General features: G+C 44.0%; 1 long non-coding RNA gene across 1 annotated transcript in view; it reads right to left on the bottom strand.

Annotated features, from left to right (window-relative positions):
• Positions 1 to 21,973, bottom strand: part of LOC102368041 — a 103,782-nt gene that overhangs the window by 50,497 nt on the left and 31,312 nt on the right. The window contains exon 2 of the long non-coding RNA XR_324028.2: positions 15,274 to 15,374. This is a non-coding gene — a long non-coding RNA (uncharacterized LOC102368041). The remainder of the gene's footprint in view (positions 1 to 15,273; positions 15,375 to 21,973) is intronic.

Genomic DNA, 21,973 nt, shown 5'->3' with positions numbered 1-21,973 from the left:
GAGCGGCCTGGTTTTCTTTCCGTGAGGATCTTCAAGCTGTCAGACACTCCCAGTGCAGTGTCTGCTGTTGCTAGAGACAACACAAGCCTCACCTTAATATTTGGGCTTTTAGTTTTTAACAAAATTGGCAGTCAAAAAAACACCCACCAAAAAACATCTAATGCACACAGGAAAAGAGATGAGTGATTCTTTACTAGGTTTCTCTCAGCAAAAGCTGAACACAATTTCAACAGAGAAAAATATGACAACAAAAGACATTTGTCTGGCATGATGTTATACCCACTCCTGATTATTGAAGACCAGCTGCAAGCAGTGGAGATGGGAAAAATACTCTGGGAAAAGGCTGAAAGAATCCTTTACTGTGAAGTGTTCAGCTAACTAAACCTATAGCCTCATCAGCTAGTTACTAGGAAGCAAGCTGGAGCAGGGGTGGGCAAAATACAACACAGGCTGGATCTGGCATGCCAATAGATTCTATTCATAGATATTAGGGTCGGAAAGGACTGCGGAAGATTGAGTCCAGCCCCCTGGCCCAGGGGAAAAAAAACAAAAAAAACCAAAAACCAGCAGGGGTCATAGGATCCCAGAAAGATAAAACATTCAAATTTCTCTTGAAGGTGTTCAAAGTAGGTGCTCAGACTGTAAAGAAGTTCTTCCTTCGTCCAGCCTGAAATGGTCCTACAGGAGTTTGTGCCCATTTGACCTTGTCATCCCCTAGGGTGCTCTGGTGAACAGACATTCCCCCAGATGCTGGTAAGCACCCCTGATAAACTTATAGGTGGCCACCAGATCACCCCTGAGCCTGCACTTTTTCAGACTGAAGGGTCCCATAGCTGTCAGCCTCTCATCATAAGATCTGTTTTCCTGACCTCTGAGCATGCACGTGGCTCTCCTCTGGACTCTCTCAAGCTTCTCCATATCCTTTTTGAATTGTGGAGCTCAAAACTGGACACAGTAATCTAGCTGCGACCTCACCAAGGCTGAGTACAATGGGAGAATGATGGCCTGGGATTTGCTTGAGAAGCAAATATGGATGCAAGCCAGCGTTTTGCTCACTTTGCTAGCTGCAGCATCGCATTGAAGGCTCATGTTCATCTTGTGGTCAATCATGACCCCCAAGTCCTTTTCAGCCGTAGTGCTAGCCACTGTAGCACTGCCAAGCCTATAAGCATGCTGTGGGTTTTTCTTCCCAAGGTGGAGAACCTTGCATTTTTCGGTGTTAAACACCATCAGGTTCTCATCCACCCATTTCCTGAGCCTGTCAAGGTCAGCCTGGATCACCCTCCTGTCCTCAGGTGTGGACGCTTTATCCCAGAGTTTGGGGTCATCGGTGAACTTGGCCTGTCTGCTTCTGATACGAATGTCCACATCATTAATAAAGATGTTGAACAGTGTTGGCCCAAGGACAGAGCCTTCAGGGACCCCACTGGTCACAGCGCATGACAGCGATTGACTTCCATCAACCACCACCCTCTGGGTTCAACCACGGAGCCAATTCCCCAGCCAGCGGATTGTGGTGAAGGTGAGGCTGCAGTTGGACAATTTTGCCAAGAGATGATCATGGGATACCAGATCGAAGGCTTTTTTGAAGTCAAGATATACAACATCAATCTCCTCTCCCTTGTCCAGGTGATAGGTCACTTGGTTGTAAAAGGTAATAAGATTGGTCAAGCAAGACCTACCCACAACAGACCCGTGCTGGCTATCCCTCAGAACACTGCCATCAGCCAGTCTGTTAAGAATGGCCTCTTTGAATATCTTTTCCAAGACCTTTCCCGGGATAGAGGTCAGGATGATGGGCCTGTAGTTTGCTGGATCCACTTTCCTCCCCTTCTTGAAGATAGGCACCATGTGGGCCTTCTTCCAGTCTTTGGGGTCTTCACCAGAACACAGGAGTTCTCAAAGATCTGCACCAGTGTCTGAGCTACGATGCTAGCCAGCTCCTTGAGTACCCTGGGGTGTAAACTGTCAGGGCCAGATGACTTGAAGGTGTCCAGCCTCTCAAGGTGTTCCTTCATGAGGTCAGCACTGATGGAGGGTAAGGAATCTCCCTCACCTGGGCCTCCCTGTCCCGTAATGGGCAGGGGCATCCCATGGGACTGGTGAAAGGCTGACGAAAAAGTACCCATTTAGCAAGTTGGCTTTTGCCTGAGCATCGGTTGTCAGTTGTCCCATCTGGTTTAGCAGGGGTCCGATGTTGCCCTTGCTTTTCCTCCAGCTCCCCACATAACTAAAAAAGGACTTTTTATTGTCCTTGATACTTGTAGCTAGTTGGAGTTCTGTCGCAGCCTTGGCTTTCCTTGTTCACTCCCTGCAGGTCGTGCAGAGTATTCCTTCTTGGAGGTAGATCCAGTCCTCCATCCTTTGGAGGTCTTTCTTTTTAGAAGCAGGAGGTCCGCTAGTTCCCTGGAGAGTCAAGGGGGCTGCTGTGCCCTTTTGCTGCCTTTCCTCCAAGATGGAATAGACTTTACAGGTGCATCCAGGATCGCTCCTTTGAAGAGCAACCACTCGCTCTGAATTCCCCTCCCCTTTGGGTTGTGGCCCTTTAGGGCCTCACTGACAAGCCTCCCGAGCTTGTCAAATTCAGCTTTCCTGAAGTTGAGGACTTCTATATTGCTGACTGACTTGCCAGCTTTACGGCGGATGGTGAAGATGATCAGTTCATGGCCACTGTCACCCAGCTTCCCTTCTATCATTAGTTCACCGATTACATCGTCCCCCATTGCCAGAACCATGTCGAGCAGCGCTTTACCTCCCGTCGGCCGTAGACTTCCTGTGTCAGATAGATCACATCCACACATGAGAGAAAGCTTTGCGACCGCTCGGATTTGGCTGAACACTCTTCCCACAATATGTCAGGGTAGTTGAAGTCTCTCATGACAATCATTCACAGGGAGCATGCGGCCTCAGCCAATTCCCTGGTGAACTCCTAGTCACCCTCCTACGCAAACTCCGTGCTAACTTGAGCGCTGGGCAGATGAGCGCGCCTGTTTGCACAGCCTGTTTGTGAGGCTCCGGTCATGTGGCTCCCTGGGGGCTGGGCCACATAGGAGCCAGGGGGTGGCCAAGTAGGAGCCGCAGCTTCCCTCACAGCACTCCATGTGAGGTCAAGCCCCACTTGCTCCCACCCGCACCTGCCGACAGCCCTGGCTCCAGCCAGTGAGCACAGCTTCCTGACAGGGATGTTTCCATTGCTGCTGCAGCCACCTGAGTATTGCTCTGCTCCCCCCTCCCCATCCAGCAGCTCCTCCTCATCTTGCCCCTGCTGCACTGTTCCAAGCAGCAAGTAGCATGGGGAAAGTGATAATGACCATGGAAACATGTGCCAGGCACCATGTGCCCAGCCAGGCAGGGAGGCAGTGACAGCTGGGTGGCTCCTGCCCTAGTGCATGGGGCCCCAGCTCCAGGACCTGACCTCCTTCCACCCACTCCACCTGCCTGGAGCAACATGCAGGCAGCTGAGTGGGAGGAAAGCAGCCCCAGTGAGAAGCTGTGTTTGCTGGCTGGGGCTAGGGCCAGGGTCAATGTGGGTGGGACCGTAGCATGGGCTCCCCCAGCCAGGCTCAGTCCCCTGTGGAGTACTGTGAGGACTGCTGCAGGCCAGACAGGGGGGCGGGGCAGGGCAGTACAGACAGGACACAAAATGACCTTCACTGCACCCCCTGGGTAAGCTCTGCTGCACAGCCCTGTGCCACCCTCCCTTTCCTAACCAGTACCCACAACGTAGTGCACAGGCAGTCCTCCACAGCCTCCCCGCCCAGTCCCACTACATCCCTCCAATATACAAGAGCAAAGCTTTATTTTAAGCTATTATGCAATTGCCTCTATATACACTACTAAAAAAAACAAGTGAGGACAAAAACTTTTTTTGAAATAAAATTAAATATGTTATAGTAGATATTTTTAGTATACAATTTGTTTTTGTTTTGTTTTTTTATCTATAATGTGTTAAAATTATTTTTTTCTGAAAATGTGTGCCCCTCAACAGAACTTAAGTGGCCCACCAACTGAAATAGTTACCCACTGCTAAAATAGAAAGTGAACTTACAGTATGACAACTACTCTTCAGTAACTTTCTACAGACATGCATTTATTCAGGGTTCTGCCAGCTCCCCAGATCATGACTTCCTGAAAATGGGCTATTTCCTTTGCCCTTGGTATCTCAAAGTTCTAATCCAAAAAAGCTTTTGTGTGGACTTTGCTTTTTTTAAATTAAGAAGAAAAAAAAAAAAAAAAAAAAGAGGAACAGAAAGGGGTCGCAAGTATTGCGACATTCAGCAGCACTTTAACATACAGGCTTATTCTAAAACGCAATTTTAGAAACACCAATTTAAGTCGACAGATCCGCTCTTTGTATGGGTCCTGGGTCAGTTCAGCTCATGATGGTGACCAAAATGAATCTTTACTATTTGTAGTCCCATCAACCCTGCAAAGTAAATACAGTTGGGGGGAGGGGGGAAACAAATTCTATTGTGGTTCATGAATCAGAGCTGTAATTGAATCCTAATTATGGGGCCAGATTCTGACCCCAATAGCCTTTCTAGCTAATGACAGACATTAGAAATAATATGTTTGCAATGCAAGAGAGGGCAAAATCTGTGCTGAAGAATCTTTATTGCTGTTTATATTGCACAGCCAAAAAGACCACAGCTTGACTACAAGGGCCTAGTTTGGATTTGAAGATCTGGCAGCTAGCAAATCTGTGCAAGTAATAGATAGTCTAAATTGACCTTTAGCCCTAAAAGGGATAGAACTCCCCGATACCATTTTGACAGTCTCAGTCATTTTCCTGGGCACAACCTCATTTCAGCTTGCCCTGGGCGTTTATAGAATGTTCTCAGGCTGAGAGCAGGTCATAGGATGATCTAAAAGCATTCTGTGTACCAGCTCTACATCTTTTTATTTAGGACTGATTTGTTGTGATCCCTGCAGCTCTCAGACGTTATGACGTAGGAAACAAAAGGAGTCATAACTAAGAAAAAGGGAAGGAATTTAGTTCATATCCTATGCATTCAGCAAACCTGGTCACAACAGTATTGCAGTGTCACCCATCTCTAGTTTTAAATCACCAGAATTTTCCACACACCAAAAAAAGTTCCACCCCAGTAGACAGGGGCCTAATGTTCCTTTGTACTGAACAAGGGTCTCACTCAGTAACTCCAATTTGGCTCTCCCAGGCACTGAGAATAAAAGGACAAGACTCACCCCCGTAGTGGACTGAGCCCCCTCAGAATCCACTGAAACTTATGGAAGCTTAGTAATTACACTTTTTAAAAGCTAGAATGTGAACTACAGAGAAGTCAGTTTTTGAAAGGCTGACAGGACTGGGTTGAACCTTAACTAGGGACTTGGGGGGGTTGTTGTTGTTTGGGGGGGTTTCACCCCTCCCCTCATTATAATTATGAGACTATAATAAAAGCACCTGACTGGCCACAATACCCCCTCCCCCAACTTCCATTACCTGGAAGAAACTTTGATACACACACACTTTCTACTGAACAGTGAAGTTTCATTGAAATTGAAATGATTCAAAAGTCACTTTCATTTAAACATCAAATTTTGGCATTTTTGGAATTAATTGTTTTGGGGATTGTCCAGTATTTATCTCTCTGTAGTTTAGCACTCCAGAATAGATAGACCAATATTCTAGACCTTAATATCTTCAAAGTTGATGGCTTAAAAGCCAACCAAAATAACCCAAAACCAGAGATGCAATAATTGCCTTAAGATCAAATCAAATCTCAGCAACAACAAGTGTGCGTGTGGAGGCGTGCGCGCGCGCGCACACACACACACACACACACACGGGAAGGTGGGGGAAATCTACCAGGGCTACCCACTACTTCAACCTAGTTCTCCATGCATCACACCCTTCCTTACAGAGAAGTACAATCCTGATGATTGTTAAAGTTTCACACTGCTATGAACCAATGGGGAACTGATAGACAGGAGAAAAATAAATGGACTCTGTACATAAGCTCAGGTGACATGTGAATGAGGTTGGTATGAATGGGAAAGTTGTGAGCTGTGTTCCCTACAGTGATCCTGAAGCAAGTTTCAATTATTTTCCCCTCCTTCCAAAAACAAGAACAATTCTAAAATAGAAAAGAATACTGTTTCCACATAAAATTAGAGAAAGTGTAGCAACATGGGGTTTTTCCATTTGAAAAACAATTTTAAAACTTCTCAAATGCTGTTCACAGTCTTTCAGCTGAATCCATTTCCCCAAGACTTTTATTTTGCCTATTATCATTACTTTGACATTATTTTATTTATTATTTCCTTTGAGGGTAACTGTCTCAACTTCTTGGACACACATTGTATCTCCCTGAACCTTTGTTCTTCTGTCTTGTTGCCTGTGGTCACTGTCCTACTCTGCCTCCAGCATTCTCACATTATCTTCAGGTTTTGGGTAGTGCTAAGGGTCCCAAGATTGAAACCCTTTTGCACTAGATAGCTCAGCAGAAATGCATCCTAAGGCAGAGGAAACCCCAGCCCTAAAGACTGTGGACTCTTTTAAAGAGATAAGGCAGGTGTAACCCCCACCTAAGGCTGACCAGAAATCAATTCCATTTTGCAAAATATTCCATTGCTTTGGCATTTGGTTTCATTTCCTATTGGGATGAAAGAGAAAGCATTCAACTACCATATGTATTTGCATACAACATTACCCCCACATAAGACACGCACATTATTTCGATAAGGCAGAATAAAAGGGGAGGGGGGAGGAATTCCTCTTAACCAAACTGTTCAGAATCACTTTCCATGTTCAAGACCCCAATTTTTGATTTCTAGTTTTTGGGGAAAAGATGAACGTGGTATGCAACAAGGTCCTCTTTGTCATGAAAAAAAAAAAAAAAAAAAAGAAAGAGCAGTCTGCTTCACCTCCTTCACCTGGATTTCAGTTTCTACATCCCAGGTGACTAACCTAACCACTAGGATATTCTGGGGCAGATTTCTCCTTCTTCTGTGCCCAGAAAAAGGACTCCAGACTGCATCTGAAAAAACTGCCCCACATGGAAGGTTCATGATCACCCATGTTTCCACAGAAGAGTTTAGGCTTAGAAGATTTAGCATTTTCACTGAGAAAATATTTAATTGAAGAAAACTCACACATGCTGACTTACTGTGGCCTTCTAACCCCCTCTAGTGGCACCTGAGACACATAACAGAAGCAAATGACCCTGCAGTTTTAATAAAATCTTTTAGAAACTTGTGGGGGGGGGGGAAGTCTATTTTCCCTGTGGTCACTGTCCTACTCTGCCTCCAGCACTCTCACATTAGCACTACCACAAACCAAATGATACGGATCCCAAGATTAAAACTGCTTTGCATTATATAGCACAGCAGAAATGTTTTAGATGCATTTAGTTATCTCCAGCTCAACCCAATTCTAAACTGCCTCCCAGACATGTAAGTAGCAGTTTCAAAGAAAACAGCTGTTTGTCAGAGAAGATGAGACTTTTTAGATGCTCATTAGAAGAAAAAGTGTAAGAAAACAGAAAGCACGAGTTCATAGGTACACTGTCCCACAAGCATCTGAGCATAGAAATATTCATAAATCAAAACCATCGTAGCCAGAAAGCAAAGGCCCCCTCCCCTCAGAATCCTTCAGAGTCACATCTTTAAAACAATTAGCTTGCCGTTGTTTGCCCATGGTTTGGGCAACACAGGTACGTCCATGTTCTGTTGTGGGATAGAGCCCAGACTCAAAAAGAGTGATGCTTCCAAACCAGGAACTGAAAGAGGTGGTAGGTGGCTCAGAGGGTTCAGCTCTGAAGACAGAGAAGGGGAAGAGAGAAGGGAGCCTGCACCTTCTAGCACACTAAGCTACTGATTAGGAAATAGTCAATCCAGGTGGTATACCCTTTCAGTCAGCTCAACTCCACATCTATTGCCTACAAAAATGCCATAAACACTAGGACACAGGCTACACAGGGTTAAGCACGCAGTGCGTCTTGATTGATCTCTGACAAATGACCCTTTTCTCCTTCTGACAATGGCTTTTTAGCAGTTCAGGGTTCTTTGGCTCTCTAAATTTGTAACTTCACAAAAGAACAGCTGTCAGCTTCTAGGAGGCAGCGTCCTGTATCCCTGAAGCTCGCTGCTTGCTTCATCACATTTTACATGTATGCTGGGCTGGCCCTATCTAAATATATTGCATTGATTTCCCATTTGCTCTTTGCACAGTTGCCGATACAGGGGGGGTGGCACATGACAGGGTTACTCTAAAGCAGTCTCCGTTTACTCTGAGAGAAAAAGTGATGCAGACATGACACACAGTGTTTATGCCAGAGTAAATATGGATTTTCAGGGGAGAACCCCTTCTAGTGAAATCAGAAACAAACCAACTCCAGCAAAAGTTACTCTGGTGTGGGGTGTGTCTTCTACCATTGTCAACACTGCTCTGGATTGGGCAGTTTCAAATGTACATTCCCTCAACCTACTGGCCAGGTTGTAATAGCACCTGCTTCAGGCATCCAGCTTGGGAGAGCAGGTCATGTATCTGTTCCTTCAGAGTAAAATTTTCTATGGAGTAAACCTTACGCTAGAGGAACACAGTCATGTGGAGAATTCTGATTTTCCCCATGATGAGAATAGAATATTTTCAGCTCACTCCACAGGTCATTTACTTTTTATTCACACCATCCTTACTATCACCAGGGTTCACAGACTCATGCATAACAATTCCATATTCTTTGCAGCTTATCCTGGCTTTAGGAGGGTACCTACAGCATAGGTTTAGTAAGGGTCCATTCCTAGTTTTCCTTCCTTTCCCTTTACTTCACACCTCTTCCTTCCTTCTATTTCCTCTTGCCTCCCCAATTCTCATTTTTCTCTCTACCTCATTGCTTGACCTGTTCATTCAGCCTCCCTCATATCCATTCGTAGTCTCTCCCTTGCTTTTCTTATTCCCAATTAGGAAATCTCAATGTATTCATTGCCAATCCATGGTGCAAAGTTGTTGCGCATATCTACATGCTTTCCCTTCAATCTGGGACAATTCCTGTCGTAGAAAGGTGTTTCAAGTCAGCTTAGCTGCAACTCACCAGTTGCAGCAGTTCCAGAATCTCAGAAGCCTCAAAGATCTCACCGTACGTAGGGAAGGCTGAATTAGGGGGTGGTAACCTGGGGACAACCTAGTAATGACGATACCAGAGGTGCGCATGCTCTTCACCACCCTTCTGGCAGTTTCACCAGTTCAGCTAGCGGTCAGAAACCTCTAGACTCTGCACTTTGATAGATCAGAGCTGAGATTCCTTCTATAGGAGCCTGTGCTATTAGACTGTAATTTGCTTTTATGCAAGGGAAACAAGAGAACTGAAGCTCCGATTCATGTCACTATAATACAAGATCATGGGTAGTCTTAAAAGAAGGAAGTTGACACAATGTTAGTGCTTACTTTATGCAAAATGCTTCCCGACAGCAAAAACCAAGTATCACAAAGCTTACAATTTGAATCACGTCCACACTTCAAATTATAAAGTATCAGGAGTTTGCAGAATATGTACATCGCATGCCATTCTGTTGTAGTCAGTAGGGTTTTCTTTTCCTCAGACATAAACTAACAGTGAATTTACAGGGAGCAAATTAGACTTGGGATAGAAACAACAGCCCTGATCTAAAAACCTATATTTGGAGCCACAGGAATATCCAAACTTGATTTCCATTAATTATTCATTTGTATTGACGTCCACTAGAACAAGTAAGAAACCAGGACCTCCTGTACTGGGCACTGTACAAGTGTAGCACAAAAAGAAGCAGTCTCTGCTCCCAAAAGCCTGCAATCCAGGTATAAAGTGAGAGACAACACCCAGGACTCTGGTGTCATCAGAACTCCATGATAAAACAGTGTTAACCTGTAGGCAGAGCAAAACATTTATGCTTTTTTTTTCCAGTACAAGCAAAGGACAGAAAACAAAGAAGCACCACTTTCAACTAAGTCCTGGACCCAAAGCAACATGGCTAATGCTTCAGAAACCAAAAGGGCAAGACAAAACAGTGACACTGTTCCCATTAAGTCTGCTGGGTTTCTGGTTGTAGCAGAGTTGGCCTAAGGACATAGGCAGGCAAGGTCCTTTGAGTAGATGTGATCTCATGTATTAGACCAACTGAGTAGTTGGGAAAAATTTCTTGGCACAGACACCCTTCTTTAGGCATGAGGAGTCTCTGCAGTTCTGAGACTCCAAGATTTTTTGGAGTCTGTGCCCAAAAGCTTGTCAAGACATTTTTTCCAACTACTCAGTTGGTCTAATAAAAAGATATTACAGCTTCCCACGTTTAAAAGTCTACATCTTCAAATTTCTGAAACTGCATATAGAATAAAATCAGCTTCTCAAAACAGACTGACTTGGCTACAAAAGAAAGTTACTTTTTTAATACATAGGCATAGTTGAAACATGGGCAATTTTCTGATGCAAGGAAATTAATGAGAAGGTTCTGGTAGATCAACAAATAACACAATTACTGATATCATGAGAAAAACCATACTAGACCAAATAAATACTGGTAACAGTTTGATTACTAGCATAGAGTCAGATAAACATTACCAAATACAAGATAAAGAAGAGGCCAGCACCTCATTGCCATTGCATCAGAATTAAATGCAGACACATTGGAATTGCATACAGTGCATGTATGGATACAAAAGAGATCATTCAACTTACCATACATCCCAATGCAAAGACAATCATAAGGTCCATGGATCAGAGTCTTCAGTATAAATAGATTCCTCTGAACTGCTTACAGGTCAGAGACAGCTTTTCCTTTACAGAAGATATGCTTTTTACCCACCATAACATAAACCCATCTCAACCAGTAACTTTTACAGCACTACCAAGGCTCACAACAGTTGTGTTCGGGCTGAAAGATTTAGCCATACAAGGCAATTAATTTCCTTCAACCTCAGGTGTGACTGCTTAGAAGAGATTTCCCTGATTTTCAGATGAGGAAGTAACACCCAAACCCCCAAGGCCTTCTCCAGTGTATTTACTAACAGCTGGTGCACAATCAAGCAAAGTTCCAAATTAAATGTGCTAAGACCCTTAACTCACTAGATTTGAAGAGGGCTATGTTATTTTAATTCTTGAAATGCAACAGGCAGCTAAGAAAATGAGACTGTCTTGAGTTCTCTCTGCTTTTTCTCTAACTAGAAACAATAAAGCTTAATTACACAAGCAATCTAATCTAAGAAAGGGGGGGAAATGATCCATTGCAAACCTAGTAAGCATTAAAACGATTTGACTTCTTTAAATGCAGCAATGTATTGCACTCCTAAATGAGCAATATGTGTTGGCCTAATTTTGACTTTCAGCTAGTCTTAAATATCATACAGAAGCTAAAACATAATGATTAAGCTTTGATGATGAAAATTGTCTGTAGGAACAGAAAGTGCCTTTGCTTCAGATCTGCATAAAATATTATGCCTTCTACTCCAGCCCATCTTTTCCTCAATATTCAGACTTATGCATGTGCCCCTCAGAGATTGTTATGAACAGCCTTTTAAAAGAAGATTACTACCATTTAAAAGATAACTGGAGATTGTGTCAAAGAAGAACACTTGAACTAAAGAATTCACAGCTCACAGCTGAATAATACATTGATATTATTGCCCTCAAATGAGCCCAGTTTTGAAGCAGATGAAACAGAATTAGGGCAGGTTGAAGAAGTCTTGATTGAACAGTTTTTTTCCCCCTATGAGAAAATGTTGATTCAACATAAGTGAAATTCTTGGTAGGAGGGTTCCAGTTTCCAAAGGGAAAGAATTCTCAGCTCTAGGGTGGTATTTTGTCAAAACCAGAGAGAGAGGGAGAGAGAGATACTTTAGAATAGTGTGGCAGTCAAGACACTCACCTAGGAGCATGGATTGGATACCTAGTTTCAGGTTCCTGGTCAGTGAAAAAATATACAAAATGGAACATCTCTCAGAGGAAAGCCTGAAGGAGAGGTATCCCTGAATAGTCTGGTGCTTAGGCCAGTCATCTAGCATATGATAGAATAGAGGAACAGAGCATGGATGTGGGTTTCCCAGGGTGCATCTACGCAAGACATTTACTGTGGAGCTGCCTAATTAGCCCCACAGTAAATGTCTCCATGTCTACACATGTGCTAGGGCTGCCAACTCTGTTTGACTCTATTCCAGGAGGTTTCATCACATGACATAATAACATTAATTATATTAATACACTGCACAGTGTAGCATAGTTAGTAGACTAAAGAGACAACACCAACAGGCCCACAAGAGACGACACCAACGTGCCTGCAACACAACACCACTGTGCCTGCATGCTTGCCTATAGATCAGTTACAGATTATGGTGTGTAGACTTTATATCAGGAAGGCAAATGCACATTGCTATTACATTTTAAAAACCCACAGGACTACTGTATAAATCAGAATCAACATTTAATATCTGTTTTAATGAATGCTCTATCATTTATCTCCTGAGTGACTCTCAGCAGTCTCCTGGAGATTTATGCCTAATTCCTGGAGACTCCAGGACAATCCTGGAGGGTTGGCAACCCTAACGTGTGCCCCTATTAGGGCTCAAAAAACTAATAAACTCTGGAGCAGGCTAGTACTTGTAAACATAAGTACCACCCTGCTGCAGAGTTTTTTTCTGTGCAGCAGCACATGTGTAGGTGCTGCCTGGCTGGCTGGGACATGAAGGGGCTTCAGTGCAGGGGCTACCTACCAGCTAGCCCTAAACTGAAGCACCCTCATGCCCCAGCCAGCCCCTCTGCAGCACATTAAGCCCAGTTGGAGCAGCCCTGGCCTGCTGCCAGCTGGGGTTGCTTTGACCCAGCCCAATAAACTGTGCATGAATAAACTCTGGAGCAATTTACTCCAGAGTATTTTGCTCCCAGGCACACATTCAAAAGGCAAGCACAGGAGCAGAAGACCCCAGGACAATAAGCTCTGGAGTTTATTCATGCAGATTAATTGCATGTGTAGATGAACCCCTAAAGCCCAGAAGTGTCCCTCAGGCTAATGAGTCTCATATTTTTTTCAAACACCTTTTACCAGGTCTCAGTTTCACCCCATTGTCCAGAAGGGAAAATAGAGAGAACATGTTTCCCATGCATCTCTAAAAAGAAAAGAAACATTTCCCCTTGAAAGCCAGCATGCCCTACCATTTGTTGTAGAGAACTAACTTGAAATAGTCATTGTGCATTTACCTTTGTTGTATGTTGGCCACTCAAGATTGACTACAGTGGAAGTCACATACTTTTTGGGATCTGGTTTAATTAACTAAAAGATAATTGCCAAGTAAGCCTCCATGAATTCTAACACATTATCCCTAGCATTGTTACACTCAGGAAGGAAGTTTAATGAGATGCATCTATCTGTGAAGCTCCCTGTAGGAATTCCATTTCAATGCACTTTCCTGAAATCAGTCATGGGGTGTGCAAATTCAGTCAGTTTTCATCTAAATTAAATATGAGTCTCCAGTGCAACCCCAAAACATTGCTATTCATTATGTGGATCACTAGGGGGTGCCACAGGTTAGCATATCCCAGATTCAGGCACAGATTCACAGAAGTTTAGGGCTGGAAGGGACCTCATGAGATCATCGAGTCTAGCCCCCCTGCTCTGGGCAGGAAAGACTGCTGGGGTCAAATAAGCCCAGCAAGGTGTGCATCCACTCTCCTTTTGAAGATCTCCAGGGATTTTGAGGGATTCACCAATTAGGGAAGGAAAAGCAGAGGTCCATGAAATAAAACCTTTCTTCAGGCATAGGGAAAGTATGCTGTTGCTTTGCATTCTCCTGGATGGAATAGAAGCCAATATGCAAAATGCAGGGCTGTTACTGCAGGATTGCACTCTCTAGGTCCCTCTGTCCCTGAGGAACACCTGAGGACTAGTGGGGAAACCCTGAGGGCGGGAGCTGGCAAAGACACACCTGCCATTGCCCAAACAGACCCTTGGAGCAAGTCACATTCTCCTGCAGAAACTCAGGTTTGCTATGGGCTTGTCCCGGCACCTCCCAAATTTAAGAGAAAAACAGCCCTGCACTTTAGTTTCAGTAGGGGACTGTAACAGGGCCTGGCCCTGTTACTATGGGTATGGAGGAGCCCAAATGGCCCCACACCTTAAAAGCATTCCCCCCACACCCACCCCAGAGCTAGAGGGACTCACCAGAGGCTGAGAACCCAGGTCTGAGGATGCAGTGATCCTCCCAGCAAGAGAGTAACCCAGATCTGAGAAATGAGGAAGAGCCAGCCATGTGAAACAAACGGAAGGGGGCAAACGTAACTTCTGTTTGTGCCCTTGATACCTCATGAAAGGCTGTTCAAATTTGGTGTGTGAACCCAATTCAGCCTTTTAAAAAAATGAGGTTGACACTAGGGGTTTGGATTTTAACAGATTTTAACAGAGTCACATTTAAACTGCCCATAGCCACATCTACATGTGTGCTTTAATGCACAGTAGCCTATTTTACTGTGCATTAAAGCATTGCATAAAAAAGTGATTATACTAATATGCAGTAAAATAAGCTACTGTGCATTAAGCATCACTTAAAATCTGCGCATTTGTTACTGCACATAAAGGCAGCCTAATAAATATTTGTTTAGTACCACACATTAGAGGTACTAAATTTAAAGTGCATTGGAAAAAGCTCCTTAATGCATGTGTAGACATGCCCCATGTGTTGCAGTTTGGTCAACCCTGTTATAGACTGGAGTGCTCAAGGAAAGTAGTGATTGCACCCCATCCCCACACAAGAACATTAGAGCAGGCCCCTACACAGAGACACAAAGTTGACTGAGTAGTGACCCTTTTACCCTGCCCCCTTTTAGACCCCAGACTGTGGCCTTGTCATTTATTACATCATGGAACATGTGTACACATGTACATGGCTAGAGGGCTTGATGGTTCCAGAAGGTATGAACTTTTGCCCTTTGATAAAGCCATGACCCGTTTCCATACATTAATTCATCTTGGGCATGTGTGGTACCTCTTGTTTACATAACCATTCTGGCAGGAAATGTAGCAAATGTCATGTGAGGTAGAGATGCTCCTGAGTGGTCCATCAGTGATGGGCAGATGATTGACATGATGATTCAGTTGATGACTGGCTAGATTGATGATTGATAGGAGTGGGGGGGCTGAAAAGTGTGTGTTCATCGTGTGGGAGAATTGATGATGTATGGTGATAATGTACTTGCGCACACTGGAGAGAGGTGTTTGTTTCGAAGTGATAGGTGCATGAGTGCATATGGGGTTGCGACAGAGTGAAAAGTTTCCTATTAGATTGGTAAGGAGACTTACCTGAGAGGGTGACTCCTTCCACGCATGCATACACCTGCCATAACTCGGAGAGGGTAACATATCACTTGCCGGCCCAGGTTTTCAGGTCAGGTGCCTAGTACCTGTTAAGGGAACGGATTAAAAACCCCATCAGTTACAGCAAATACTGGAGAAGCAGTTTCTGTAAACAGGCCTGAGTGTGCTTTGCTGCTACCCTGTGATGACAGGGTGGTGTTCTGATTCACTTATGTAAATATTAGTTTGTTACCTGTTGTCTGATTCTGGTTTATAGTGGGTACGGTTGTTGTGTATTATTTTGTTACAATATACAATTGAGTTTAACTTTATCCTTATGTTGTATGGTCATTCAATTCAGTGTCTTCGAGTGGGGCCGGGCTCTAGGCCAGTGCTCGGAGTTTGGGCCCTTACATCCACCACATTTGATAAATAGACTTGAGGGGTTAAGGAGGCCTAACAACCCTCCAGACTCACATAGTGAGAGAGAAACCCCTGTGATCCTTCACCCTGCTTTGGACTCCAGTACAAGGGTGAGGAAAGCTCTGCTCTAAGTGCTACAGTGGACTCTGCTGGATGCACGAAACTGTGGATACAGCCGGACACAGGCATGGGTGAACTGGGCGGCCCAGGCAGAAACGGGGCCCAAAACTGGTAATTTAAAAATTATTATTATCAATCTCTGGCGAAGGAGGGCCTGATACTAAAAGTTCACCCAGGAGTCTAGGTACGGTACTGACGATGGAAAATGTAGTCCTTTAGGTGCCTGTAGAAAAGCTAAGGTTTTTGAATGTGTGGCCTTCATGCTGGGGACAGAGCACTTGGAAACCTTAGCCCTCAGCTCTTCCAAACCCTGACTCCAACCAGTGAATTCTCCAAACACCCCAGGCCTGAGCAAACCACTTTACAGCTGGGGAAGCTGGCTGAATTACCAGACCCACAGAGGACCTCAGTATTTCCAAGGCAGATATCTTTATATCAAGATATAGCAAGCAAGTCACAGAGGCTTTTGGTAGTGGGAAGACTAAGAAAACAGTGACCTCACAAAACCCCTGACACCACACACCCTGGTGAGGGGCACAGGGCAATGGGCAAGGTTAGAAGCCACTGGGGCTTTGCCCAACCGGCCTCACTCACAAGGTCTCTGCTTACAGAGTTGGACGGAGAGCATTTGGATTCTCGCCCCTGAATGCTAGGGAGGAGGTTTTTGCAATTTCTACCCATTTGGTAATTTTCATAAAAAACTGATCCCATCTGTGTAGAAGGTATGTAGACCACAAGGTGGTACATCCCCGGACCCGCCAGTGAGTTGCATAGCAGTTAAGAAATTTGAGTGACAGTTACAAAGTTAGAGTAAGTTTGCACACACTCCATGGGCAGAAAAACCTGAAGGCTCAAGAATAAGTGAACTTTTTACCACTGATGAGGTAAAGACCTGTTTTCTGTGTGTGGGCATGCACAGTAGTATAAGATATAACAAGATTTTGGGCACCAACCAGGTGGCAGACAACCTCTGAGGTGAGCTGGATAACGATTGGCTTAGAGTTTAAAAATGAATACATTTGTTTCAAAAGCCACGAGTGACAGGGCTTTCTTGGTCCTGATTGGTCTAGATGATGATCGACACCAGTCTGAAATGTTGGTTACTTTAAGGTATTTAAAAAGTGTTGCTGGCCTGAGAGTATGTGGGTGGTTTGTGCAAGAGTATGCGCGAGTGAGGTGCTTGGTGAGGTACACATGGACTGGTGTCCATGGAGAGCTTGGATCTGTGTATGGGCGGCTGAGGAGAGAGGTGATTGTAGTTGTGTGTGTGATGTGGGTGGAGCAACGCTTCCCAGCGGCACCACTTGGGATCCAGCATAGCCGACCAGTACTGATACCAGTTGTCCATCACCCCTTGGATGGTAAAGTATTACCCTTCCCTCAAACAAGGAGACAGAGTACCCTCGGGAGAGGAAAATCTCCTGGGGAGATGGGAAATCCTCACAGATTCTATCGAGAGCAAGTGTCTGAGAGCCTGTGACAGTCTGTGTGTATGAACTGCAACATAGTTTCAAGTAGGCAGAGAGGGGGTCTGTGTTCGATTTCATTTGTCTCTCCTACCGTTATGTTCCACTCACCATTGCACTATAGTCCTTGTATATAATTGTATATAATTGCTGTCATTGTTGTCTATTAGTATTATAATATATTCCTGTGGTTTTCACTTAACAACCAAGTCTGTCTGGTTTGTACTAACTACCTTAGCAGAGGGGGAGTGCCACGCTGTAGGCGAACACCCTGCTGAGAGCAGCCTGCCACCATTAAATATCCTTTCCTGTACTGAATTTTGGGAGGAGTACAGGTTTCCCTCGCTATATGCTGTACATGCGTTCCTGGAAAATGGCACATAACTTCAATTTGCATAAAGGGAACCCACTTTACAATGTAACAAATAGGGATGCATTCCAAGACCCTGACTGTACTGACCCCCAAACCCATTTCTACCACTGCTACAAGACAATTTTGATACTCACCAATAGCAGACAGTGCACACAAGCACAGGGTGGTGGTGAATGTTTCGTTTGTGTGAAGAGAGGGTGGTGAAGGCTTCACTGATGGACTAGGGCAAGGGGTAGGAGATAAGCTAGCAGAATGTTTAGGAGCCATAATGGGGATGGACAGAAACACATCTTGCAGACAATGAGCGAGGAGCACAGATCCATGCAGGAGACTATATTTTGGTGTGCGTCACTCCCACAATGCACTGCACAAAGCAGCTGACTACAGGCTTCCACCACACGGATCACATAAGAGTGAATTTACCTTGCATATAACAAATTTTTGGTATAAAAAGAGTTATATAATAAGAGTGAATTCACACATACAGAACCTGCATAAAGCGAGGGAACCCTGTAACACCTTCCATTGTGTAATTAAGGATTCAGCGTCTAACAGGTAATAGCTCTGAGGGGGTCTGGCATCTGCTCAGCCTGATCCATCTCTCACTGGCTGAGCCCTAGGCATGGAATTGATGTGATGCCAGAAAAATTCCCCACCTGCATTTAGAAACTCTAGGGGTGCTTGAGGTGTACCTTTTCATTTTTTCCTGCCTTTGCACTCTTTTTTCCGTCTTTGCTTTCCTCTTCCCTGCTTCCCTCCATTCAGGGGGAGAGCAAGGCTACTCTAGTTTTTGTCATAGGAGTGCTTCAGATATAGAAACCGGTAAAGGAATGATGGATTGTGTTTTTGTTGTTGTTTTGATTCTCTGGTATTTCCAAATAACTTACATTATTTTTCCAGTTGTCCCCAATGATAGATGAGTTGACAGTTTTGGCCCAACAAAAGTTTAAAAGAAAAATGTAGTTAACAGCAAAACATATCATTTTGCTCAACCTAAACTGAAACCTTTCATTTCAAAATGTTTTAATGCAGTTTAAAACGAAATAGGCGGGCATATTTGCAACCTAAGGTTATCTTAACTCAAAACAATCAACGTTTCATTTTTCAAAGCCAGGACAAAACCTCTAAAGTGTAAGCTATTCATTTGCTGAAAATAAAGTGGGAAATACAGAATACTAAACACAGAGGTAGTGGAGTACGCAGGACTGACACACTTAGAAACCACTATCAAGAAGAGGAGGTTGAGATGGATTGCTTTGTCAGAAGATTGGGAGAAAACTCTATCCCCAAGAATATTTTGTATAGCGAGATTCAGGATAGCTCTAAAAAGTGGGGTCACTTTCTATGATGATACCACAATGTGTGCAAAAATTAAATGCAGTTGTTCAGTATCAATGTAGAAAGCTGTGAGAAGCACACAGAATCCCGTCCCATCTGAGAGAACATCTGGCGCTGGGTGCAGCTCAACATGAAATGGCTTTGATCCAGAGGATGGAAGCAAAGCAAAAAAGAAGAAAGCAGCCTACTGTAAACCTGGACTCCAACCCAGACAACATATGGATCTGTGAAACTTGTAACAAGCTGTGTTGCTCTTGAATTGGCCTTGTCATTCACAAATGGATTCATCAGGTATCTGACTAGACCTACGTGTACACCATGACTTAGAGCAAGGAATTGGGCCAAACCTAGGAGAATTTATTAAATGTTTTGATGCTAATGATTATGTTATCACTATTGAAAAAAGGATTTGGCCACTATATTTCACCCAGCTATATCACAAAAGGTGGGGCTGGAACAACATTCTGTTGGTGGACAAAAAAACATTCCTTGGGTGCCAGGCTTGGTTTCCAGATCCTGATCCATCCTATGATTCAAAAGAATTACTCTATCCAGAGTAATGCATTGTAATAACATGTTATGGGTAGGACCTGCCAACTCCATCACTTCAGGAAATGTTCCAGGCATGAGCAGTAAGTCAGAGCCCAAATTAATCCCTTCTACCAAACCGTTGCTGTGGACAAAGACTTCCTCTGCTTTGCCAGGGATGGTATTATATTCTTCACTGCTTCTTCTCAATTCAATCTTTCCCCTCTGCCCCCTCCCAGTGTGAAGGACCTCTTCCCCTTTCCGTATGGGGCCACAACAGATAATTCCAAGAAAGGATTTCCACCTCTCATGCTTCCTAGAGAGAGGGAGGCACTGGACTTGGCACTAGGGTGAGGGCTGCAGTTCTCCTCAGTCCAATCATCTATATTACTCTGAACATTCATTCCAGTCTCCCCTCAAAATGTAAGAGCATCTCACAAATTAAGAGAGTTTTACAAAAAAAAAGAATGGCGAAATGTTGGACTATCTCCTTTGGGACCACAGACACATCCCAAAGTAAAAATGGATTCCATAATTTTAACAGGTTCAAGAACCACCTGGAATACCAGCTATGTCAGTTAAATGGGGGCATGGTTTATTATGCACTAAAATAGAAACTCCATGCGACATCATTATACACACTAGAGATTGCTAAATTAAACCAATCATACCCTATTTTGTGAGATTTCTGTACTGACAGATCAGTTTATTGGATCATAACAATATTAGCCCTATGTTTTTTAAGGAAAGAGCACATTTTCTTCTTTTTTAGTAGGGCTATTAAGACGCTTAGTATTCCCAGATACACATTTAATAGGAACAGCCATTCTCAAAGACTTAATTTTCTATGTTCATTTTCGTACATAGCTGGCAATGTGCCAGTTTCCTTAAACATACATGTATCTGTGTACTGTCATGGTTTGTAATATCGACATTCTCCCATACATTTAGAGCTCCTAACAGCATACACTCCCAAGCACACACTTGAAAAGATCATGAGGGGGAAGAGGAAAAGAAAGAAAAAAGAAAAACAAAAGAACTATAAAGCACAAGAAATACTAATAGTAATGTTAATATATGTTATACTATGTCCACCAGGAAGATTTGGGCAGATGTAACCTGGAGCCAAAATTTAGTATCCCCTGCCCTATTCTATTGAGTTAATGTGTTAAGTTATAGTAGTCATCAAGCTCAAGTTAATGTAACCACCTTTGTGAATTAGTGTGATGTCATGTGTGAGTACGTTGCCCCTGTGGGACTCCTGAGTAAAAATAGGTCGCAAACTCATGCCCAGAAAGGCAAGAAGGTGCCAGAACACCTGCACTATGACTTGTATGACTGAGTGCGCATGCATGAGTACAAAGTAAGCTTCTGGAACCTTCCAGTAAGAACCTGTAAATAGAGAAAGTGTGTGAAGAAGTGTGAGGGCGTTTGGAGTGGTGCATGCGAAGTGCTTGATAGTTATGTTGACTACTGGTCCCGACTGGCCTTGCCTCCTTTTGTGTTCCAGAACGGTATGACCGCTACGCATGCGCACCATGACTAGGTCTGAAGGTTCTGGAATCGTTGACCTTAATGATGTCATAACCGCCTTTTCCTAAGAGGACAATGCGCAGTAACCTAGTGTTACATAACACCTCTTTGGCGGGAAATGTTACAATACCCACCTAAGGTATCTGAGCTCCTGAGTAGTCACCTTATGATCGACAGGTGATTGGCAGCCCATGGGACCACACGATTGATTAAGCAGAAGATTAACAGGAGTGGTGTGATTTCCTGGGTTAACAGGAGGGTGAGTGTGTGTCTGAGGTGGGTGAATGCTTTGTTGGGGTGTGAGGAGTCTTTGATTGGTGTGTGAGCTCAGCTGCTGTGTGTGGACCATGGGTATGTGCTGGTTTGGTGTGTGGACCATGGACCATATGCTGAAGTTACCATACAGGCTGGGAGCCAAGTGACCAAGGAGGGCCGGTATGATACAGTACATGTAGGTAGGTTGACTGACTGTCCATGTAGCTTGACTGTCTCATTGTGTTGAGTTCCCTTAGTGGCTTCCATCTTGGAAGCCAAGGGGCTCCCTGGTGAGTGACAGATTTTCCTAGCCATAGATGAGGATCTAAGGTTTATCCAAGCATATGTTTATAAGGGCTTGAAGAATTTTAACAACTAAAAGTAGAAGTAAGTATCACAAAATAGCAGGAGCCAGTTACACTTGCATCTGCTTCACCCCACAGCACCCCTTAAAAACAGATATTGCTTCTGGGATGGACACAAGCTGCTTTTCCTCCACTCAAATATAAGCCAGTGCAAATTAGCTAGTCAGGAAAACCCTCTTTTTATACCTACAAGATTGACAGGGAGAAGGTGCAAGAAAGCATGATGGAAATGAAAGCATGCACCATAGCCCAGACCTAAAAACACTTGAGAGGCCATGTCTACCCTGCATCAGATGGCACCAGGG

The sequence above is a fragment of the Alligator sinensis genome, unplaced genomic scaffold, assembly GCF_000455745.1.
Source record: "Alligator sinensis unplaced genomic scaffold, ASM45574v1 scaffold220_1, whole genome shotgun sequence".
Taxonomy (NCBI): Eukaryota; Metazoa; Chordata; order Crocodylia; family Alligatoridae; genus Alligator; species Alligator sinensis.
The sequence above is the reverse complement of the archived record's forward strand: the minus strand, read 5'-3'. Positions and strand labels throughout refer to the sequence as shown.